General features: G+C 36.3%; 2 long non-coding RNA genes across 2 annotated transcripts; one reads left to right on the top strand and one right to left on the bottom strand.

Moving 5' to 3' along the window:
- Positions 1–923: 923 nt before the first annotated feature.
- LOC109506265 (uncharacterized) lies at positions 924–20511 on the top strand. Its single transcript, XR_012139251.1, has 5 exons — positions 924–4777; positions 4872–6167; positions 6519–6607; positions 10901–11000; positions 20146–20511. It is a non-coding gene; the product is annotated as an uncharacterized lncRNA (long non-coding RNA).
- LOC140855503 (uncharacterized) lies at positions 16075–16598 on the bottom strand. The gene is made up of 3 exons (XR_012138415.1): positions 16539–16598; positions 16192–16413; positions 16075–16119 (listed from the first exon to the last, which is right to left on the bottom strand). It is a non-coding gene; the product is annotated as an uncharacterized lncRNA (long non-coding RNA).
- Positions 20512–20876: the final 365 nt, after the last annotated feature.

Genomic DNA, 20876 nt, shown 5'->3' with positions numbered 1-20876 from the left:
GGAGAAAGGGGAGGAGGAGAATGGGTGAAGAAAGAGGAGGAAGGGAAGGAAGAGAAATGGATGAGAATGAAGGGGAGGAGGAGGAAGGAAGAGGGAGAAAGAGAGGCACCGATCATTGAGGAAGAGGAGATCAATCGGAGAGAAGGGACGAGATGGATATTTTTATCATTTTAAAAAATTTTATTAACAGAAATAGACAGCTAGACTACATCGGAACATATCGATAATTAGAAAAACTAGTTTGACACTTCTTAAAGCACAGGAGGTATAAGTGAAATTGAAATAAAATAGAGAGAATATTTTTGTAATTTTTCATATGAAATAATATAACAGCACAGATCCAATAACTTAAGCATGGTACATTTTTCAAGATGCAGAGTGTGGCCTATCAACAATATATGTCATTTTGCTAAATAAAATTATTTGATGAAATCATTATATGGTTTTGATTTCTGAAATTTAAGTGAAATTAATAATTATAATAATGAATGACATCGGATGGAGACTCAAAAGTAACAAGCAAGCTCATTGACAACCAATTGCACATCTAAAGCTGCAAAAAAAATAAAAAAGAAGTAAACGTTAAACAAAATGGTAATGGCAACTAGAAAACGAAAAAGCATAAAGGAAGAGATGGCAAATGATCAGTTATAAATCTCCCATCGCTAGTGTTACATAACGGCATAAAGTCATGCTCTCAACTATCACAACATGGATTTGTACGAGCAAGCATCAATAAGTAAAAGAAAGAACATTTGAAGTGCAACATTGTTATTAATAAAAATAAAAATAAAAGATACACGGATTTAAGTATAGAAAAAGAAGAATATCACTACCTTAATAATTCCAAATGCTAGGAAAAACAAGTGTAAGAATACATCTAGTGGATCCGGACACTGGAGAGCCAAACAGTCAAAATATCCTTGAAGATTAAATTGGGGTTTGTTCTTCCTCCTCGAGGTCAGAGAGAGACGGGGGACGAGGGGTCGCGCGCCGTCCGTGGAGTTCAGGCGCAGCGGCCGGCCAGTCGGGACTCGGGACGGCTTTGGTTGGGACAACCTTCTATTGTACTATATTGACAGCTGTACCGGTACTCGTATAGTTAATGGGCGTATTTAAAAGAAAGGGGAGGCAAAGGAGAGCCGACTCCTTCACTCCCACCGTGCTTTTTTTTTGTTTTCTGCTCTCGGTGAGCCCCGATAGATCGGTTCAAGCGTTCAGAAGAATCAGAACAAATCGCCGGAAACCCCAGAAGAAAATGGAGTCGGCGGTGAGGAGGCGCTGGAAACGCTAAATGGCAGCGAAGAAGGGACCAAAGGGAAGGAAGCGCGGAAGGATCCGACGCTGTTCATGACCATGGAGATGAAGATATGGAGAAGAGCCTCGATCCACGGGATTGCGAGGGGGATTACATCGTCGTCCCTTCCGATCCCTATGTCACCAAGAAAGTTCTCCGGATCCGTAGAGATCTTTCTCCCTCAAAAGAATCGTCGTGATTCTTGATATCTGCTTCTCATTCCGTTTTGTTATATATAAAGATCTTTTGGTGATTACTTGATCGTAGATTTGGGTCGTGGACCAACTTTGGCATGGATTCATGTCAATGCACAAAAAATGTGAAGAATCTTGATTTACCACAGGGGTCTGGCTTCGCTTCTCTCTTTGTCTTTTTCGTAATTAGTTTGTCTTTTCTGTTAGACTTAATGTATTCTTTCTTTCAGCTAATAAAATTCGGTGACTAATGAAAGCATTGCTTCATTAGTCTCCTTCTTCTCAAAAACAAAAAAAAACAAAGAAAATAAAAGAAGAATATTGGTTTTTGGGAGGGAAATTTCGGGTTCAAGAAGCCAGTTTCTCTGGTCTTGGGTTTTCATCTAATAGTCTTGGTATTGAATTAATTCGACTTTTCGTCCTTCCTTTATCGGTTAGCTGAATTTTGCTTCATAGCTAATTATAGGCATTATACCCTGGCTTATGATGTTTTGAACATGTGATTGATCTTGAACATATAGCACTTTCTTGGTCAAGTTTTTGGCTCCCTTGGGAGCACATATACTCCATTTTACATGTTATGGCGATGTCTAATACATATAAGATATCGACATGTGTTGGTGAAGACCTGGATGCGTGTCCAATACTTCTCATAAGTTTCTCATTCGTTCGGAAACACAAAAGGTCTGGATGCTTCCTAGTACATCTGGATACTTTCCAGACTCTATGGATAGGGGAGGAGTTTCTTTTCTTTTTTGATGTTTGTTAACATTTTGATGATAGACATGACAGATGTCATTGGATGATTAATCTTGGAATTTGTGATTTTGAATGTTGTTATATCAAGCAGGAATTATATCAGCCTTTTTGTTATTTTCAAAAAATATGTATAAAAAAGTATGCTTATTTATTGGCATACACTAGCTGTATCATATCTTCTTCTTTTTTTTTCCCTCAAGATATGTTTCGTGTAGTCCATAAATCGTTCTTTTGGAAGGTTTTAACGTGGCCTCCTTCTTAATGCATGAATACTAACAAGGCATTGCTCTCGATTATCAAGCCTTCCCTGATAAGAAAAATGAATGATTTTACTTCTACTTATGAACTCATGCCCAAAGAAGAAATTGTGGCATGATTTCTCCTTTCCTTCACTTTCAGCTATTTTTTTTGGCAAAAAAGGTGGGGGAAGGGATGGTAGAATACCTTAACAGATGTGATTTAGATCTTAGAATGGACCACTTCACAGCTAGCTCTGGAGGGAATGGAGCTCCCCCGCTCAATTCCCCTTCACTCTTCCTCTCTCTGTATTTTGGATGAAGAAAAAAACAGGGGATCAATATTGACCAGTACTGGTGCCGGACCGGCAAGTGCTGTTTTGTAACCCTCAAAGCTGGTCAGTACTGAGAGTGATTCAGACACTTCTGCCTGGTCCAGCCAAGAACCAGCTACCAGACCCTCTTTTCATGCTGATTCTCCACCAAGTCACCACAGTGCGCTTTGTACTGCCCTGTTCAGGCCCGTATGTAAGACATCAGTCTTATTGGTTATTATCTGTTTGGATATTTACATAACCTCTCTAACAAAAATCTATCAGGTTGATGTTTAAGTGATCTTTATATTATGTATTTGCTCCAGTTTATCTAATTATCTCTTGTTTGTTGGGATTACGAGTATTTGATATGTTCTTGGTATACATTTACACCCATTTATTATTATGTTTCTGCACACTCTCTTCTTCATGCTTTATTTTTCTATCTTCATTATAATTGTTCTCCTTTCCTGTAATATGCCTGTCTGTCATGGCACCTCAGATGCAACAGCCTCATTTGGTTGCTTTATTTTCTTTTTCTTTTCTTTTCTTTTCTTTTCTTTTCTTTTTTTTTTTTAATTGTAGCACTTAAGGTGCTCTGCCTTTATCTTGAGAAAGCATTTGTTTTATTCTTCACAGATACTCTTAGTAGAGACAGAATTTTCAGCAATCAGATTTTAAGGGTAGATTAGTTAAACTTCTGCTAGGAAGGCATGGATCATTAAATTCTGATGGCAAACAGAAAAGGCTGAATATTCTGTGCTGATTTGCAACTCTTAATATAATGTGGTTCACAATGACTTCAGTATTGCTCAGAGCAGCAAAGATTTCACAAGCTCACATTTTGGATTTTCTTGCTCCAAGAAATAAAGGTCTTTAACTGTACGTGGAAGATAGGAAATAGTCCATGTGAGTTTGGTAGTATATCGAGTATGAAAACTTAAAGTAAAAGTTGTTGGGTTGATCAATGGATGAATACTTTGTAATATAAGCTAAAATATGTTCCCTTGTAAGCAAATTGTCTTAACATATATGAGTTACTTGCTGCGAAATCCACATACTTGAGCCCACTTATGGTACTATTATCCTTCTGTTAAGATAAATTAGCTGACTTGTATTTTGTTGGTAAAATTAATTGACCTACGTTGATGAGTTAGAATCTCTCAAGTTACTTTCAAGCTCAGGGATCCAGTGACTCAGACAACTTGTGCTCATAACAATTCTTATACATGAAATTGACTAATTCAGATCAGCACACCCCTTGACATTTCATTTGCTATTGATAATTATGCTTCATTTTCCTCTGTCAGTGAACTTAGTTATCATCCATGGTTGCGAAATTCTAACTCATTGTTCCCATCACTGCTGTGTCATCTTACAAATATGTCGTCTTAGACTTTGCACAAAGTTGCCTTGACAAATTTATTTGTTTTTTTTTTCATGTTTTATCTTGCTTGTGAATCTGCTGGGTGGATATTTTGGAAAAGCAAGTAATGTGGCAGCTATTATGAGTTTTATATCTCTCTCTTCTTTAAGTTGGTAATGATGTTGGTTACATTGTTGCCTTTCTGAAAATGAGTTCTAAGAGATTATTATATATGTTTTAGAGTCTTAGAAGAAGCAAATAACGAAAGCAGTTGTTTTTATGGATTGCACTTTGATGTGATCCAGTTAAGCCTATTTCTAAAGTGCATATTAGCATTGTAAGACCCTATATTGCTGGGACAGGGGTTGATGGTTAGGATTATGTCAGTATCTGAAGAATATCAAATAAGCTATAGCTCATATTTGATAGGAAAAGGTTTGCATCGTAAATGAAGATGTCAATATATGTTTACCTAAAACAACAATTGTTAGTATCATCTCATTCCAATGTTTCAACTTGTTACTGTGAGCAGAAGGGGTTCAAAACTGGTGGAGAAAATGACTTGATCATCTTCTGAAGCTGACTGATGATCAGGAGCAAGGTTTCCTAAGGTAAACTTATCTGTGTCTATGACCAAAAATATATTAAACTTATAAGATGACTTTCACCTAGCATGCAAGTATGTGTTGCCTAATGGTACGGCAGGCAGTGGATTCATTATCAGGGAGATACATGGTTGAGCATGTTATGGCCCTCATGTTGGCATATACCATCAGGAGCATACAATATCATCACCGATGCGTAGAATTGCTCTCATCTCTGCTGGTGACAACACAATATTGTTTGCAGACTCAATTTGAAGTTCACAGGATCAGGAAAGATAAAGAGACATATATTGGTAATTACATATTTTGCTTTCTTGTTGATCTTGCTACTGATGTGTTAAATCAGTGGATTGCCCTTGCAGCTGTTGATAGGGGTGTAAGTGGATTGGAGAAAATCCAAAATCTAAACCGATCCAAACAAAAACTAAGGGTTGGATCAGATTTTTGGACTTTGATTTTGGATTTGTAGTCGATTTTAAAAAATTTTGGACTTTGGATTTGGATTTAATGTTGTAAAATCCAAATCCAATCCAAAGTCCAAACGATTGGTCCAAACCAAATCCAATCCATTCTTCTAGTTTGGACTTTTGGATTTTACATACATACATATATACATACATACATCTATGTATGTATGTATGTATATATCTATGTATGTATCTATGTGTGTGTGTATGTGTTTGTGTGTGTTTTAAGTTTAATTTCTTTTAAATATTATGGAACTTATTATATTTCAACGATGTAGTTTTTTTTTTGAAAATCTAGAACTTATGTTTTTGATATGATGCTATTATAGCGTGACTTGTTGAGACCTTTGGTATTGTAATTTATATTTTTTATTTCTTATCCATTGCTATTATAATATTAGTTGTTAGATGTAGTACGATATTGTAGAGTATCTATAAGTAGTCAGGGGCGGCTGAAAGGCAAGGCCACCGAAGCTCTTGCCTTAGGCCCCCGCCCCCAGGAGGCCCCCCGCTCGCTTGCATCTCGGCATCGCGGTCCAGCCTCCGCCTCCAGCCATCCGGCGTCTCGATCCCGCCTCCACGCTCCATCAGGTATCAGTGACCGCATCCCGACGTCCTGATCCCGCCTCCGGCCGTCCGGCGTCTCGGTCCCGCCTCCACGCTTCATCAGTGACCGCATCGGCGCATCCCAGCATCCCAATCCCACCTCTGCCTCTATGTCTCCGCCTCCGACGTCCCAGTCCCGCCTCCAAGTCCACGCTCCACCGGTCCCGATCTCTCCAGCCCGGCAAGGCCTCCCCGGCCAGCAAGGCGGCAAGGCAAGACCACCAGGAGGTGAGGAGGTCCAGGACCACCACGGCTCGTCGACTCCACAGTCCACACGGACCACACCTTCATTGGTGAGCGGTCCACCCCCCGGGCCTCCACCGGTAAGTTTCTTCATTTTTTTTGTTTTTCGGCACTCCCCCTCCACCCTGCTCAGTGCACCGGGCCGGCGGGCTGCCGGTCCGTCGGAAATAATTTCTTTTCGTTTCTCGAAAGTTGGAGCCCGGAAGAAGGCCCCTCCCTGATCCCTGCCGGACCCTGCGGCCTGCGCAGCCCCCAAGTCTCCCCTTCCCACTCGATCCGAGAGTGAGAAGTCATCTGTCGCCAACGGCCAATCGGCCGGTGGCCGGTCACAGCCACAGCAGTGGAAGACGAAAGGGTTGTGGCATCGATTTTTTTTTTCAAAAATTAGAAACACGTGGCAGATTACAAATGGGTGAAAATGTGGTGGGCAGGTAGCGTGGGACGGTGGGAGATAGCGTGGGAGAAAATGAAAAAAATAAAAAGGGCGACGGGCGGCGGGCGGCTTTCAGATTAACAGCGGGTAATTAATCTGGTACAACGATAAGTTTTTTTCAATAACGATCATTTTCTTTCTTTTATAAAATTAAGCTGAGTTGCTTTTTTTTTTATATTGTTATATTTAGACAATTGATAAAAATATTGTGGAATAGTGTTGCAGTGGATGCTCCATATTTTACACAGCAATCAACAATCGGGTGCTATTATTCTCATTTACAATCAGCATTGAACAATCGGGTACTATTATTCTAATCTTTATCTATTTTTTATTTAATTTAAAATTTATATTATATTATTATATATTATCTTTATTTTATTTAATATTTGATTCATTGAATTAAAAATTTTAAGTGTTGATCTTGTATTGACTATTTAAGAAATATAAAATAATTATAATAGTTATATTTTTTTGATAATTTATAATAAGAATTTAAATATTTCAACTCGAAAATATGAATCTGGTTATTCAAAGCTTCAAAAAAAAAGAAGAATTGAAAGTTTAATACAATCTCAAAAATGAGCTCTCAATAAATTTTTTACAAGTAATAAAAATAATACATTAGAAAATATTGATGAATGTTCTTTAAATGAATAAGTTAATAATTATTTAAAATTAAATGATAATAAAATATTAGAACAAAAAAAGTCAACGAAGAGATTCAAGATAATATTCAAAGTCATAGTGAAGAGAATCAATCGGTTAATTTAAATGATTGCATTCCTAAAAATATTTATGATCCAAGTCAATGGATAAATATTGATACAAATTTGAGAGATTTATTAGTAGAAAAAGGTCCAATTAGAATTAATGATATAGATTTTTCTAAAGATGAATTTTTAAGATATTTTTCTACTACACACTATATTCAAAAGTTGACAAACAGAGAGAAGCATGAAAGAAGATAGTTAGTTTATTCAAAAGACTTAGACAAAGTATTTTATTTTTGTTGCAAATTATTTAATTCTGCTTCTAGTATAAGTCAACTAGCTAATGTTGGTAGTAGAGATTGGAGAAATTTTATTGCTAAACTTAAGAGTCACGAGATGAGTAATGAACATGTTATTAATATGTGTTCATGAATTGATTTAGAAATGAGACTATTGAAAAATAAAATAATTGATAAAAATATTCAAGAACAAATAAATAAAGATGAAGAATATTGGAAAAAAGTCTTATTAAGAATTTTTGCTGTAGTAAAAACTTTTGGTAAAAATAATTTAGCTTTTCGTGAAAAAAATGAAAAGATCTATCAAAAAAATAATAAAAATTTTTTAAGTCTAATTGAAATGATTGCAGAATTCGATCCGGTAATGCAAGAACATATTCGACGTATTAAAGATGATAAAATTCATACCCATTACCTTGAACATAATGTACAAAATGAATTGATAAATTTATTAGCAAATAAAATTAAAAATAAAATTATTAAAAAAATTTTAGAAGTAAAATATTTTTCAATAATACTTGATTGTACTCCAGATACAAGTCATCAAAAGTAAATATCTTTTATATTGCGATGTGTAGATATTTTATCAAGTTCAATCAAAATTATGGAATATTTTTTTGAATTCTTAAAAGTAGATGATACAACTGGAAAAGATCTTTTTGATGTTACTATGGATGAAATAAAATATATTGGACTTGATATTAATAATTTAAGAGGATAAGGATATGATAATGGATCTAATATGAAGGACAAACAGCAAGGAGTGTAAAAAAGATTTTTAGATATAAATTCTAGATCCTTTTATACACCATGTGGTTGTCATAGACTAAATTTAGTACTTTGTGATATGGCTAGTTCTTGTACTAAAGTTATATCATTTTTTGGAGTGGTATAACGTATCTATTCACTATTTTCTGTTTCTACTAAATGATGAAAAATTTTACAAGGTAATATTTTTGGTCTAACTCTTAAATCATTATCACAAACACGTTGGAAAAATCATATTGAAAGTATTAAAGCAATAAGATTTCAAGCTCCATAAATAAGAGATGCTTTATTGGAATTAGCAGAAGTTAGTGAAGATCCTAAAACTAAAAGCGAAGCTAATTGCTTAGCAACATATGAGCTTGAAAATTTTGAGTTTTTATTGAGCATGACTATTTGGTATGATATATTATTTGCTGTTAACTCAGTTAGCAAAAGTTTACAATCAACAGATATGCATATTGATGTTGCTATAGAACAATTAAAAGGTCTTCTTTCTTTTTTTGAAAAATATAGAGAAGATGGATTTGCATCCGCTATGATTTCTTCTAAAGAAATTGCATCTGAAATAAAAATAGAACCTAAATTTCATGATAAGCGTATCATTCGCAGAAAGAAATAATTTGATGAGAATGTTGACAATGAAATAACAAAATCTCTTGAAGAATCATTTAGAATTGATTATTTCTTATATATAGTAGATCAAGTAATTTTTTCACTCCAAAATAGATTTGAACAATTTAAAATATATAAAAATATTTTTGATTTTCTATTTAGTGGTAAAAAATTGAAGTCATTAGATAATGATAGTTTGAAAGAATATTATCTTAATCTTAAATGTTCTTTAAAATATAATAACTACTTTGATATTGATGGTTTAGATTTATTTTCAGAGCTAAAAATTTTAAAAGAAATTATACAAGTGGAAGATAACAGTCCAATGGATATACTCAATCATATAAGACGACTCGATTCTTTTCCAAATGCATATATTGCTTTTAGAATAATGTTAATAATTTCAGTAAGTGTTGCTTCGGCAGAAAGAAGTTTTTCAAAATTAAAATTAATAAAATCTTACTTAAGATCAACAATGAAGATTAAATGGATTGGCTATATTATCAATTGAAAAAGAAATATTAGGAGAACTTGATTATAAAAATTTAATTAAAAATTTTGCATCTCAAAAAGTTAGAAAAATAAAATTTTAATAAAAAATTTATATAAATTTTAATTAAATAATTATATTTTAATTTTTAGCTTTGGGCCTCCAAATATGTTGAGCCGCCTCCGTAAGTAGTATATGTTTTGAATTCATATAACTTGCTTTTGAAGTATGATCCAAATTGCAGTCTAATATATGTAAAAGTCCAAAAATCTAGTCCAATCCAATCCAAACTTTTAGGACTGGATTGGATTGGACTAGTAGAGTATCTAGTTCAGTTTTGGAGTCAAGTTTCTAAGTTCAAAATATTTCGGATTGAAGTTGGATTTAGGTATAATCCAATCAAATTCAATCCATTTACACCTCTAGCTATTGATAAGATCTGCTTGAGCAAACTGAGTGATAATTATTTTGTAATCATCACATTGATGGAGTATGTTAATGTGCTAGTTGAAGCTAGCAAAAGCACGTCCCAATATGAACTTGAGGTGGTTTGCTCCACGAGGTACATGTGGCTAATGGCCTTTAGTGCTCCCTCCCCACTTTTCTTGCTTTTGGTATCACAATGGAATTACCTAACTTATCCTTCATCATGCATGTACCTAGTTACTTTATCAACTCGAGCATCTCTTGTGTTATCATTTAGACAGAGAATCTGGACAATCTCTGGCTTACTTTTTTTTCCAATCTAGTTGCCTTATTAGGTCAAGTTATTTTATCTTTATATATCAACTTGCACGTAACTCCAAGACAGGAAAAGATGCATGTCTATTGACCGATCTCCACCAGCATCAATTCTTTGTTCCTTCTGATCGGACAGAAGAAAAAAAAAAAAAAAAAGCTAGGCAAGTTTGCTGCCTCGTTGCAGCCCTATTAACACTTACCCTCAAACATAGTATTAAATATATCAGCAATAGTTTTCTTAGAAGATTACAACACTAGGAAAGACCCAACCTGGATGGAATTTGAGGAATGAGGATTTCCTTCATGATGCGCCATCTGGCTCATTTCCACTCACAGTCCTCTCAAAGCCCAAGCAGAGGCGGTTGACTCCCTGTTGGCCTGAATCCCTGATAGTGGCCCACCCATTAGCCGGGTATTCTCCACTGCGCCACCCATTGTCCATTCCTCACGATTTTTTTTGTGTAAGCTATTTTGTGGGTGGGTTAGCAGGCGTCATATTATAAGCCTTAGTTGAATGATCTCGATCTCCGTCCATATGTACTTGCTTTCAAGAGAGATCGTACTTTAAAATGAAGAGGCGTCTCACATTGCTTTCAAGTTTCCTCTCACATCCATGACAAAATCATAATGCTGTAGACATTGTGGTTGATTTATGATTATGAGTCCTGTCAGGGTCTGAACTGTGCTTTGATCTCTAGTTCTAATTACAGCTGCGTTGTGTATTCATCTATCATCGTGCATTCGCCTGCCCTTGCAGGAGGTATTAAAACAAGGTTCACGAAAAAGGGAAGTGCATAATATTGGGGCATTCGGTGTGGCATTGACTTCTTAGAGAACAATCTCATTTGTGTTGAGAGGTGAAGATCTTTAATGCCCGTTAAATCCTTTTTTTGCACAAAATATTATTTTGTATTCTCTTGCTTTTTTTTTTTTTTTTTGTCCCCTTCCATCAGTATTTTTATTATTTGTGTGGGGGTAATTTCTTCCCTCAAAGTTTAGGACCTGGTGCTCTTTTTTTTTTTTTTTAAATGATACTAGGTATACTATCTGTCATGTAAATGCATATATTATTTGAATGGCCAGCACATTCACTAACTGTATCTATTATTTGTGATCAGAATCAAAGATTCAAATTCCAGCGAGATATCTCATAGGACATCTAGATGGGATATCATCCCATGTATCTGGATAGGATTGTTCCCTTAGCATCTAGCATTCCAATTGAGACATCTTGAAACATCCTCTGTCCCAAATATCGTGATGAAATGGAGACAGTGGTGCATCTCGTTTCATAGCAAAATTAGAACAATTCAATCCCACGTAATTTAAAATCTTGATCAAAATGATGAAGAAAACTCATCTTTCATTTCTCTGCATTGGCAATTTCATTTATTGTTTTGGGTTACATGCAAGCATGCGTACACATTTTTTGGCGTACAGTTGCATGCATGCAGATGCCAATGCAAACGCTAATGACAGCGTGGAGTATGGCCATCTAGCATTTTGTTGGTTAAATAACATCAGTCATTTTAATTTGAGTTGAGATAACAAGAGAACAGTCATTTTACTCGTTTAGGTAACTCTAGTTGGATTTGGTGCTGTAGGTTTGTAGGGTCTCGTTTCTTGTGTAGGATTGGGGGACACCTCTCTCTCCTTTCAAAAGCGAAACCCATCTGCTACTGTTGCATATTGATTGTAGTCCCTGGCAACTTGACAATCTAGATTTAGCAAGGGTGATCAGCAACCCGATTTCCCTTCAAGCCATATGGTCACTTTTTCTTCGCATGGTCCTGCATTCCTGCAGGTTTTAGGTTGTGCTCCGTATTAATTGACATGCAATAGGCTTCTCTACATGTTCATACATGCATACCATCACTTCTTTTCAAGAAATGGAGGGGACGCGCAGAGAGGCAGTGCATTCACCGGCCAGTGTTCCACCAATCAATGAAATAATGGAGGGGACACGCAGAGAGGCAGTGAATTCACCGGTCAGTGTTCCACCAATCAATGGTAGTTGACCGACATGCGCTACATGCTGTCCTATTCAAACAGGATGAGTAAATATTTGCATGATCTCCGAATCATGAGCATTTCTATTTTATTTCTCCTCCCCCTCACGTTTGTAACGTGCATTACTCAGGATAAGAAAATATCCAGCAGATGGGACATGTTATTGCGAGCTGTGTTCAACACGGTGTCCCCGTGCTTTCTTTCTCGATTTTATCTGGGCCACTTCAGTAATTATAGGGGCAAACTACATGTGGTCCTATGTTTGGAATGAGATGCGGCGCTTACCGCATGATTGGACTATATGCATGGTATGGCATAGAAGAGTTGTATCTACGGGTGCTGTTGAATGGAGCATGATCTAGCTTGACTCTAATAGTCTTGATTTGATGTCAATTTCAATCTTGAATTCTAAGATAAGCTTGGGTTATTTACTATGATTCAATCTCAATGCAAACTTAATTCTGAATCAAGTTGAACAGCGTCCTACTTGATTAGCTTGATCATCCTGAAATAAAGCTGAAATCAACTTGAAATTAAATCAAGCTAGTCATTGTTTAAATGAATGCTTGATATCATTTTTTGCTTCAAAGTTTGGTTCCAGTCTAAATTAATATTTTAAGGGATCCAAAAACAGAAAAGCAATTAAAACTTTAATTCAATGACTATTTTATATGAAACGAATTATATATATACATAATTTTGTTATATTTGAGCCTTATCAAGTCAAGCTTGATCGAGCTGGGTTGGTTTTTGACTCAACATGAAATTAATTTCCAGCCTATTTGGATGGTTCAACATTGTTTTATTTATTTGAAGTCAAGTTTCACTTGAGTTTTTCTCAAGCGGTGCCCAACCCGAGCTCAAGTTGCTAAATCCATTTGACCCCTCTAGTCCCTACCACATGTGGTAACCTGTAAATTACCAGTTAATATGTGGTGCAGCATTAAGGCTCTAGAATGCACGTGATGCACAAAAATATGGACTAGTGGACAAATTGTCACATTTCTAATATTTTAGTTTATTTTTCAGAACAGCATTTTCTCACAAATGACTGAATGAGAGAGAAGCATGTCATATTTGCTGTGTTTCAGGCATATGTGCACCTCTTCTTGTATCCTTCATCCGAATTTTTCTGTGCATCTGTTCAAAGTATTCAGTGTCGCACTTCAGACAAAAGGTAGGTGCTTCTAGAAAGTTTATCAGGTGACCCACGTAGTTGTATCATGTTTAGTACTTCCGTAGTTCTGAGATCAGCATTGTCTGATTCAGGAGAAAGGAGCATGCTATGTTATTTCATAGTTATAAGTTTGCTTTTCTTCATCCTTCTATCTGAAATTTTCTGCATTCACATCAAAACTTTGAAATTTTTCACAAGTTTTCCTCTGCTAAACTGAAATTCACATTCCCAGAAAGATTAGCTACTTTCCTTACAAAGTTTATCATGTTAGCCACCTTGTTGTAGCTTTTCTTAATATTTATTTAGTCTTCAGATCCGCATTCTAAAACATATCCGAGGGATGTATTTTTATAATTTCTATTTGCCCACCTCTTCTCTCATCCTTCTTCTAAAATATTCTGCATTGTGCTTGCATGTGCTTATAATTTGCATCAAAATTTTGGAATCCTTTAGTAGTTTTCTTCTGTTGAATTAATCTAAAAATCCTATTCTAACATAGGCTAGACGATTCTTAGAAATCTTATGATGCGTGTAGTTGCATCTAATTTTATCATTTATAATGCTTTATTTTAGTTTTGATATTGGCATTGTCTTATTCATGCAAGAGAAGCATGCAATTTCTTTATATTTTTTAGCTGCAGGTTCACCTCTCCTTCATCCTTGTCCTAAACTTTTCAACATAGTAGTATGGAGTTTCTGGTGCCACACTTACATTTTTCCATAATTATCCTCCAAAACTTTGAAATTCTTCAAATGATCTCTTGGTTTATATATAAGCAACTTATCCAACAAAAATTGATTATTCTTCTAAAATTATGTTCCTTATTTTAACATTTGCAATATTTATGTAGTTTTGAGGCTTTGTCTTCACTACAAGAAATTTGATTTTTTGCGATGAAATTTTTTCGTCGCTAAAAATCTTATTTTCGTCGCTAATAATATTTGCGATGAAATATATCGTCGCTAAAAATTTGTAGAGAAAGCCTCGTAGCAAAAGACCTTAGCGACGAAAATATTTTATTTCGTCGCAAAAAATAGTAAATCCAGACGACGAAGTTATGTACTGTATTAGCGACGAAAATATTTTATCGCAAGAGCTTAAATTTTCGTCGCTAAAATTGCAACGAAAAAAAATTTCGTCGCTAAATATTTTGATTAAAAAATTTTTTCTTATTTTTTGCGACGAAAATTAATTTCGTCGCAAAACTTAGCAACGGATTTCGTCGCAAAATAATTTGTCGCAAAAATTTCGTCACCAAAATTGCGACGAAAAAAAATGTTCGTCGCTATAATTGCGACGAAAGAAAATTTCGTCGCTATAATAGCAATGAAATAAAATTTTCGTCGCTAAAAGGGCGACGAAATAAAAAAATTTCATCGCTATAATTGCGACGAAATAATAATTTCGTCGCTATAATTGCAACGAAATAAAAATTTCGTCGCAAAAAGTTTAAATTTTTAGCGACGAAACTTTTTTTCGTTGCAAAAATAGCAACGAAATAATTTCGTCGCAAAAATTGCGACGAAAAAAAAATTTCGTCGCTATAATGGCGACGAAATAATAATTTCGTCGCTATAAGGACGACGAAATAAAAATATTCGTCGGCATAATTGCGACGAAATAAAAATTTCATCGCAAAAGTTATAATTTTTAGCGACGAAACTAAGACTTTCGTCGCAAAAATAGCAACGAAATAAAAAATTTCGTCGCAATGAATAATAAATATTTTACTTTTTTGGGTTCACAAATTTTTTTGCGACGAAATTAATATTTCGTCACTAAAATAAATTTTGGATAAAAAATAAAATTTTTATTAATTTTTCAAAAAAACCTGCTCAAATACAAATTATCTGATCAAACATATTTTAAATAAACAGTATGTTAACACAATAAAAATATTCTAAGTCAAAAGACCAATTTCAAATAACAAAAAGTTTCATAACCATCTTTGTCATATACAAAAATATAAGTCCATACATCATTTTAAATTTAAAATAAGTACAAACTAAGTATGATCTGACTCATTGGCCTCGTTCCCTCCTCCAGGCGTCGATCCCTGACCCGATACGTGTCGCGATGGTGGTGCAGAGGCGGCATCATGTGACTGTAGAGGTGCTAACTCAGAAGCATCAATACCGAGCCATCCTGCCACCGCAGCTACGATCCTCTCGAGCGTCTGACTACGATTCATCCAGTAACTAATCTGATCTTGCATCATGCTCATGGATGTCCTAACTGCCTCTGGCACCGATGCATCATCAGACCGGCCGGATGACGAACTGCATGATTTTTTGGACCGCATGCTATGATCAGATCCTAGCTGCCGCCCGAGGACGGTATCCAAAATCGTATCATCTGTCATCAAACAAACCTGCTGCGATCCAGTATCACCATCAGATCCCACCTCCCTCATCGTCTGCTCTCTCAATTCTAACATTTTTTCCTTCACAATAAACCAAATAAAATCATAAATTTTTTTCAAACTTTAAAAGTATTCAAAATGTAGAGTAATGATACTTACATGACGCTGCCTCGCCTCCTCGGTCACGAACTCGCCACTCTTGTTTTGATAGAATTTAGCATAGGCGTCGACTCCGGATAGTCCCTGTTCAAACAAAAAAAAAGAAAAAAAAGATATAAAAATAATATAAATATTTAATAGAATCAATCTTGCGTGTGAAAAAAAATAACGTACCATCCTCTTCATTCCCTGTGCAAAAGAGGCACTTCTTTGCGTGTGAATAGAATCAATCTTGCTCATATTCACCTTATTCGCCTCCGATCGTCGCTACAAAATACATACAATTATAATCAATAAAGGACATAACATAATTAAAAAAACTTGGAACACTAGACATACCTGAAATGCCTCACTTCCAAAATGCTCACATAACCACCGCCAATCGTCACTAGACCCAGCCCAATTTCTGTATGGCTGGGTCACAGGATCAATCCCCTTCGCCTGCAGCTCATTGCAGTATTTATGAAGCCTACATCGCCGATCTCTGTATCTATTTGCAGCCATTTTGAGAATACATGCCGTCACTTCTTCGTCAGTGCAATCCTCGAAGTCAATATTATCCTACACAGTAATCATACCAAAAGGCAAATATATGAAATTATTCATATAATAAAAAATTTATTTATATAACCAAAAATAATATGGATCATGTAATGATATGCAAGACATCCAAATTTAATTCTTACCCTGATGTGAGAGACTAGAGCATCACGGTATCGAGGAGCTACATGCTTGAAACTTTCAGTTAAGTCATTATTGATATAGTTAGGATTGTCTATACGTAGCTGAGCTATCTACAATTAAAAGAACAATAAGCAGGTTAAATTTGACAAAATAAATACTATATAAACAAACTTTTAATCATGGATGAACATGAACATAACTTACCCGTTCGTCAAACCATGATGCGAATTGATTCCTATGTCGTGCCACTGCTAATGTAGGATTACTTCTTCTGAGCTCACTTTCGTGTTCTCTGAAGTGATACAGTAATACCATGTATATTTTAATTTAGAGTCCACGTGCATTCATTGATATATCAACAAATAAAAATTAAATATATATACTCACATCATGTAGGCTTCTACCTCCTCGCAATTGTTTAGCACATACCAATGCATGTCATCCGTTTCTTGTGGTGTCAACATTCGAAAATCTTTTTTACCATAGCTGTCAGTGGCCAAAACAGATAATACTTCACGTATGCGAAAGTAAAGATCGATCCATCCGAGCCACAAGTCCTTGATCGCAATATTGACGCATTAGATAGGGGCTGATGTACTTTCGATGGACTGTAGTGCACATTCCTTAATTTTATCCAGAGTCCTCCTTTGACCGCAATAGGAAGTATATAAAATTCATAGAAATGTATTCCAAATTCCTCTTGGTTTACCTTTCTACGCTGCTTTCTTCCTTCTTAGAATGATAAGCACGAACATGCAGATGATTTTGTACCCATTAAGGAGGAAAAAGGGCAGCAAGATGGATCAGTTATCATTAAGTGGAGATCAAAAGACATACAAACATAAGCAATTAGGCTGGACAAAGAAAAGAGTTTGCAGTGCAGCCACAGAAACGAACTTATTTGTTAGCATAAGATGAAGTGTTCGAAATATTTGGCTCATAAGATGCATTGTGAACTTGGGAAGCATTGTTTCAAGTCAGCTGGAAGCTAAGGAGGTGGAACTTAACTTTTCCAATGCTTCACTAGTTTGGAAAGGCATCTGCGAGGATCTTGATCCATTTTGGAACTGTTCGTCCTTCAAACTTGGCAACAGGTAGAGACGATTCCTCTTGCCTCTCTTTCCCTGGGCTACTGAAACAGAGCTGTCAAAGGAGATGCTTTTGATGCCTCCTTTTGAAACTGCAGAGCGAGCTAGTGGAGAGTCTCATCCCTTCTGATGTAGTTGCGCTCTCCCTTTTGAAACTGATGAGGCGGCCGCGTCCTTGGCGTCGGGAAGGGCGGCGAAGGCGGAGACGAATCGGACGGTGCGCTCGGCGGCGAGGGAGCGGCGGGCGCAGTCGAAGAGAGGGGTCAGGGCTCGGGCGAAGGAAGGAAAGAAGAGGCCGGGAGGGGCGGAGGAGCGGAGGGCGGAGAGCTCTCTCAGCTTCCGGGTGTGCACGGCGTGGGAGAGCCGGCACTCGTCCAGAACCCTCGCGATCTCGCGATCGCGCGGCGGTGCCGGCCCGACGGCGACGCGGCGGTGGCGGCCCGGCGGCGACACGGCGGCGGCTGCGGCGGCCCTACGAAAACAAAAAAAAATCACAGACTGAGAAAGGGAGGGAGAGGCCAGAGAAGAGGGATTGGAGGGAGGCGGGAGAGAGGGTGGCGAGGCGGGAGGGAGATGGCCGGCAAGCTGGGAGGTGGGCTCGATCAGCGACGGGGGGCGGGCTCGAGCGACGACGGTGGCGGGGAGGGAGGGCTCGACGGCGGTGGGGAGGGAGAGAGAGAGAGGATGGTGGCGGGGAGGGAGAGGACTTACCGGAAAGACGACCGGCGATCGGGGAACGACGACTGTCGTCGGAGATCGGGGAGGGAGAAGATTTGGATGACCGCGGCGGAGATCGGGCCAGGAGGGAGATCAAGCGATTTTTTCAATTAGGGCAGAATACCTTCGGTTTTATTTTTAATTAAAACATATTTAGCGACGAAATAAATTCGTTGCTAAAAATAAATTTTCTGTCGTCAAAAAATTTGATTTTTTGCAACAAAAATATTTTCGTCGTAAATGATTAATTTTTGGCAACGAAAATTTAATTTCGTCGCAAATGATCGGGAAATCAAGTTTCTCGCAACGAAACAAATATTTCGTCGCTAAAAATTAAATTTTTGGCGACGTAATTATTTTCGTCGCAAAAAAAAATTTAGCAACGAAAAATTTTTCCGTCGCCAAAAAAAAAATTTTTTTGCGATGAAAAAATTTTCGTCGCTAAAAATCAATTCTAGCAACGAAATTTAAATTTTCGTCGCAAAATATTCAAAAATTTTTTAATAAAATAAAATTTAGCGACGCAATAGTTTCGTCGCTAAATATAAATAAAATTGGTCGCAAAAGTCTTTTTTTTTAGCAACGAAAAATCAATTTCGTCGTAAAAAATATAATTTTTTGACGATAAATTTTTTTTTTGTCGCAAAAAATAAATTTTTAACTACGAAAAAAAATATTTCGTCGCCAAAAAAATTATTTTTTGCAACGAAAAAAAATTTCGTCGCTAAAAATGAACTTCTAGCAACAAAAAAAAAAAAATTCGTTGCAAAAGATATAACTTTTTGCAACGCAATTTTTTTCATCGCAAATACCTAATTTTTGGGGACGAAATTTATATTTCGTTGCAAAAGCCTACTTTTTTGCGACGAAAAATATTTCGTCGCTAAAATTTCGTCGTAAAAAATCAAATTTCTTATAGTGCTTAGAGGAGAATGTTATCTTTTTCATTCCTTGCCTTATGCTTGTCAAAATTGCTGCTTGAAGTACTTGGTGTTTCACTCAACATCTTAACAATCAACATCAAACAATGTGGAATCCTTTAGCAACTTTCCTTTGCTCAAATTTGAACTTTGATGGAGGAGCTTAGGCCAAAAAAGCAAAATTTAGTATTTTATCAAGCGCTTATTATATTTTTTTCCGTAAATTCTATTGACCTGGCATTCTAATTGTCTGCTTGAATTCAAGTGCTGCACTTAACATCCTAGCAATTGACATTCAACAATTTGGAATCCTTTAATGGCTTTCCTTTGCTCAAATTTGAACTTTGACAAAGGGGAGGCTAGGCGAGAGACACAAAATTTGATTTTTTTTCTTCAAGCACTTATCATGTTTTTTCAATAAATTCTATTGACCTAGTATTCTAATTGTTTGCTTGAATTCAAATGCTACAAATTTATTCTCATGGATGCTCTTCATTGCTCGATTTGTCACTAATTATCATCCAGCACTCTGCAAGTAGATGAAAGTGATCGCAATGGAAGTAACAAGTATGAAAACCATTGATGATTTAGATGTATGAACGAGAATAGTAGGATGAATAGATCCATTCAAGACCTTGCAATCCATTAAATGTGCATCATTTTCATGACTTAGTCTTTAATACTAACCTGATATTGCAATAATTGCTTAAATTCTGCATTCTATGAGGCTTTTTTGGTTGAACATTTTCTCATCTCCCATCATTATATTGTGCCTTGCACTCTATATATGTATCATATGGCTGTGCATGCCATCAACCATAATTATTTATTTATTTTTATAATGATATGTTAAAATACCGTTATAAAAACAACTCATGGTGCAGATAGTGTGGAGTATAATTTCTGGTGCATGGGGGGTTGCGTATGGGGAAGGCAACAATGCAAGAAGTCGTACCATGTGTGCAATGCTCAGGGATTTCGGGACCTGGTCTCCATTAAACACCCGCCCATTTAAGGTTTTTAGATGGGTGTTGGGTGGTCGATGGAGTTGACCGGACAGGAGCTGGTAGTTGGTGTGCGCAAATATGAAGATGGGCGTCACCCCAGGCAGTTTTTTTTTTTTTTTTTGAAAAGGTAGGACTTGTCCTGATGGAGTGATAGACTTGGGAGTACACGGGTGTTTGTTATTAGTTGGAATGATAAATGCGCATTTGATGTGCATTAAATTTTAAGATTTTTGAGTTTTATCATTAAAGAAAATGGTCCGACCACTTTTTAATCTATTTATTGGGTGGAGAATCGCAGAAAGGTGATTCAAGCTGGCAAGGTCAAACCTATTCCGTATTGTAATTCTCGTCCACCAAAATAGTGAATGAGTTTTATTAATAATAAATATTACATGCAATCATAAAATATTTGATGGCTTCTCTAAAATATTGATAAATAATTAAAAAGTTTCAGATATATTTTTGTATCAAAATATATATATATATATAATTTAAAAATATAAATTATGAAAATTATGATTGCTATCTATAGCCGTCGGTAGAAAAGTATGTAAGAGCCGATTAAATGGGCTACTAATTTACCCTAACCATCCTATTGTCAAACTACA

This window comes from Elaeis guineensis, chromosome 2 (genome assembly GCF_000442705.2).
Source record: "Elaeis guineensis isolate ETL-2024a chromosome 2, EG11, whole genome shotgun sequence".
NCBI classification, from domain to species: domain Eukaryota; kingdom Viridiplantae; phylum Streptophyta; class Magnoliopsida; order Arecales; family Arecaceae; genus Elaeis; species Elaeis guineensis.
The sequence above is the reverse complement of the archived record's forward strand: the minus strand, read 5'-3'. Positions and strand labels throughout refer to the sequence as shown.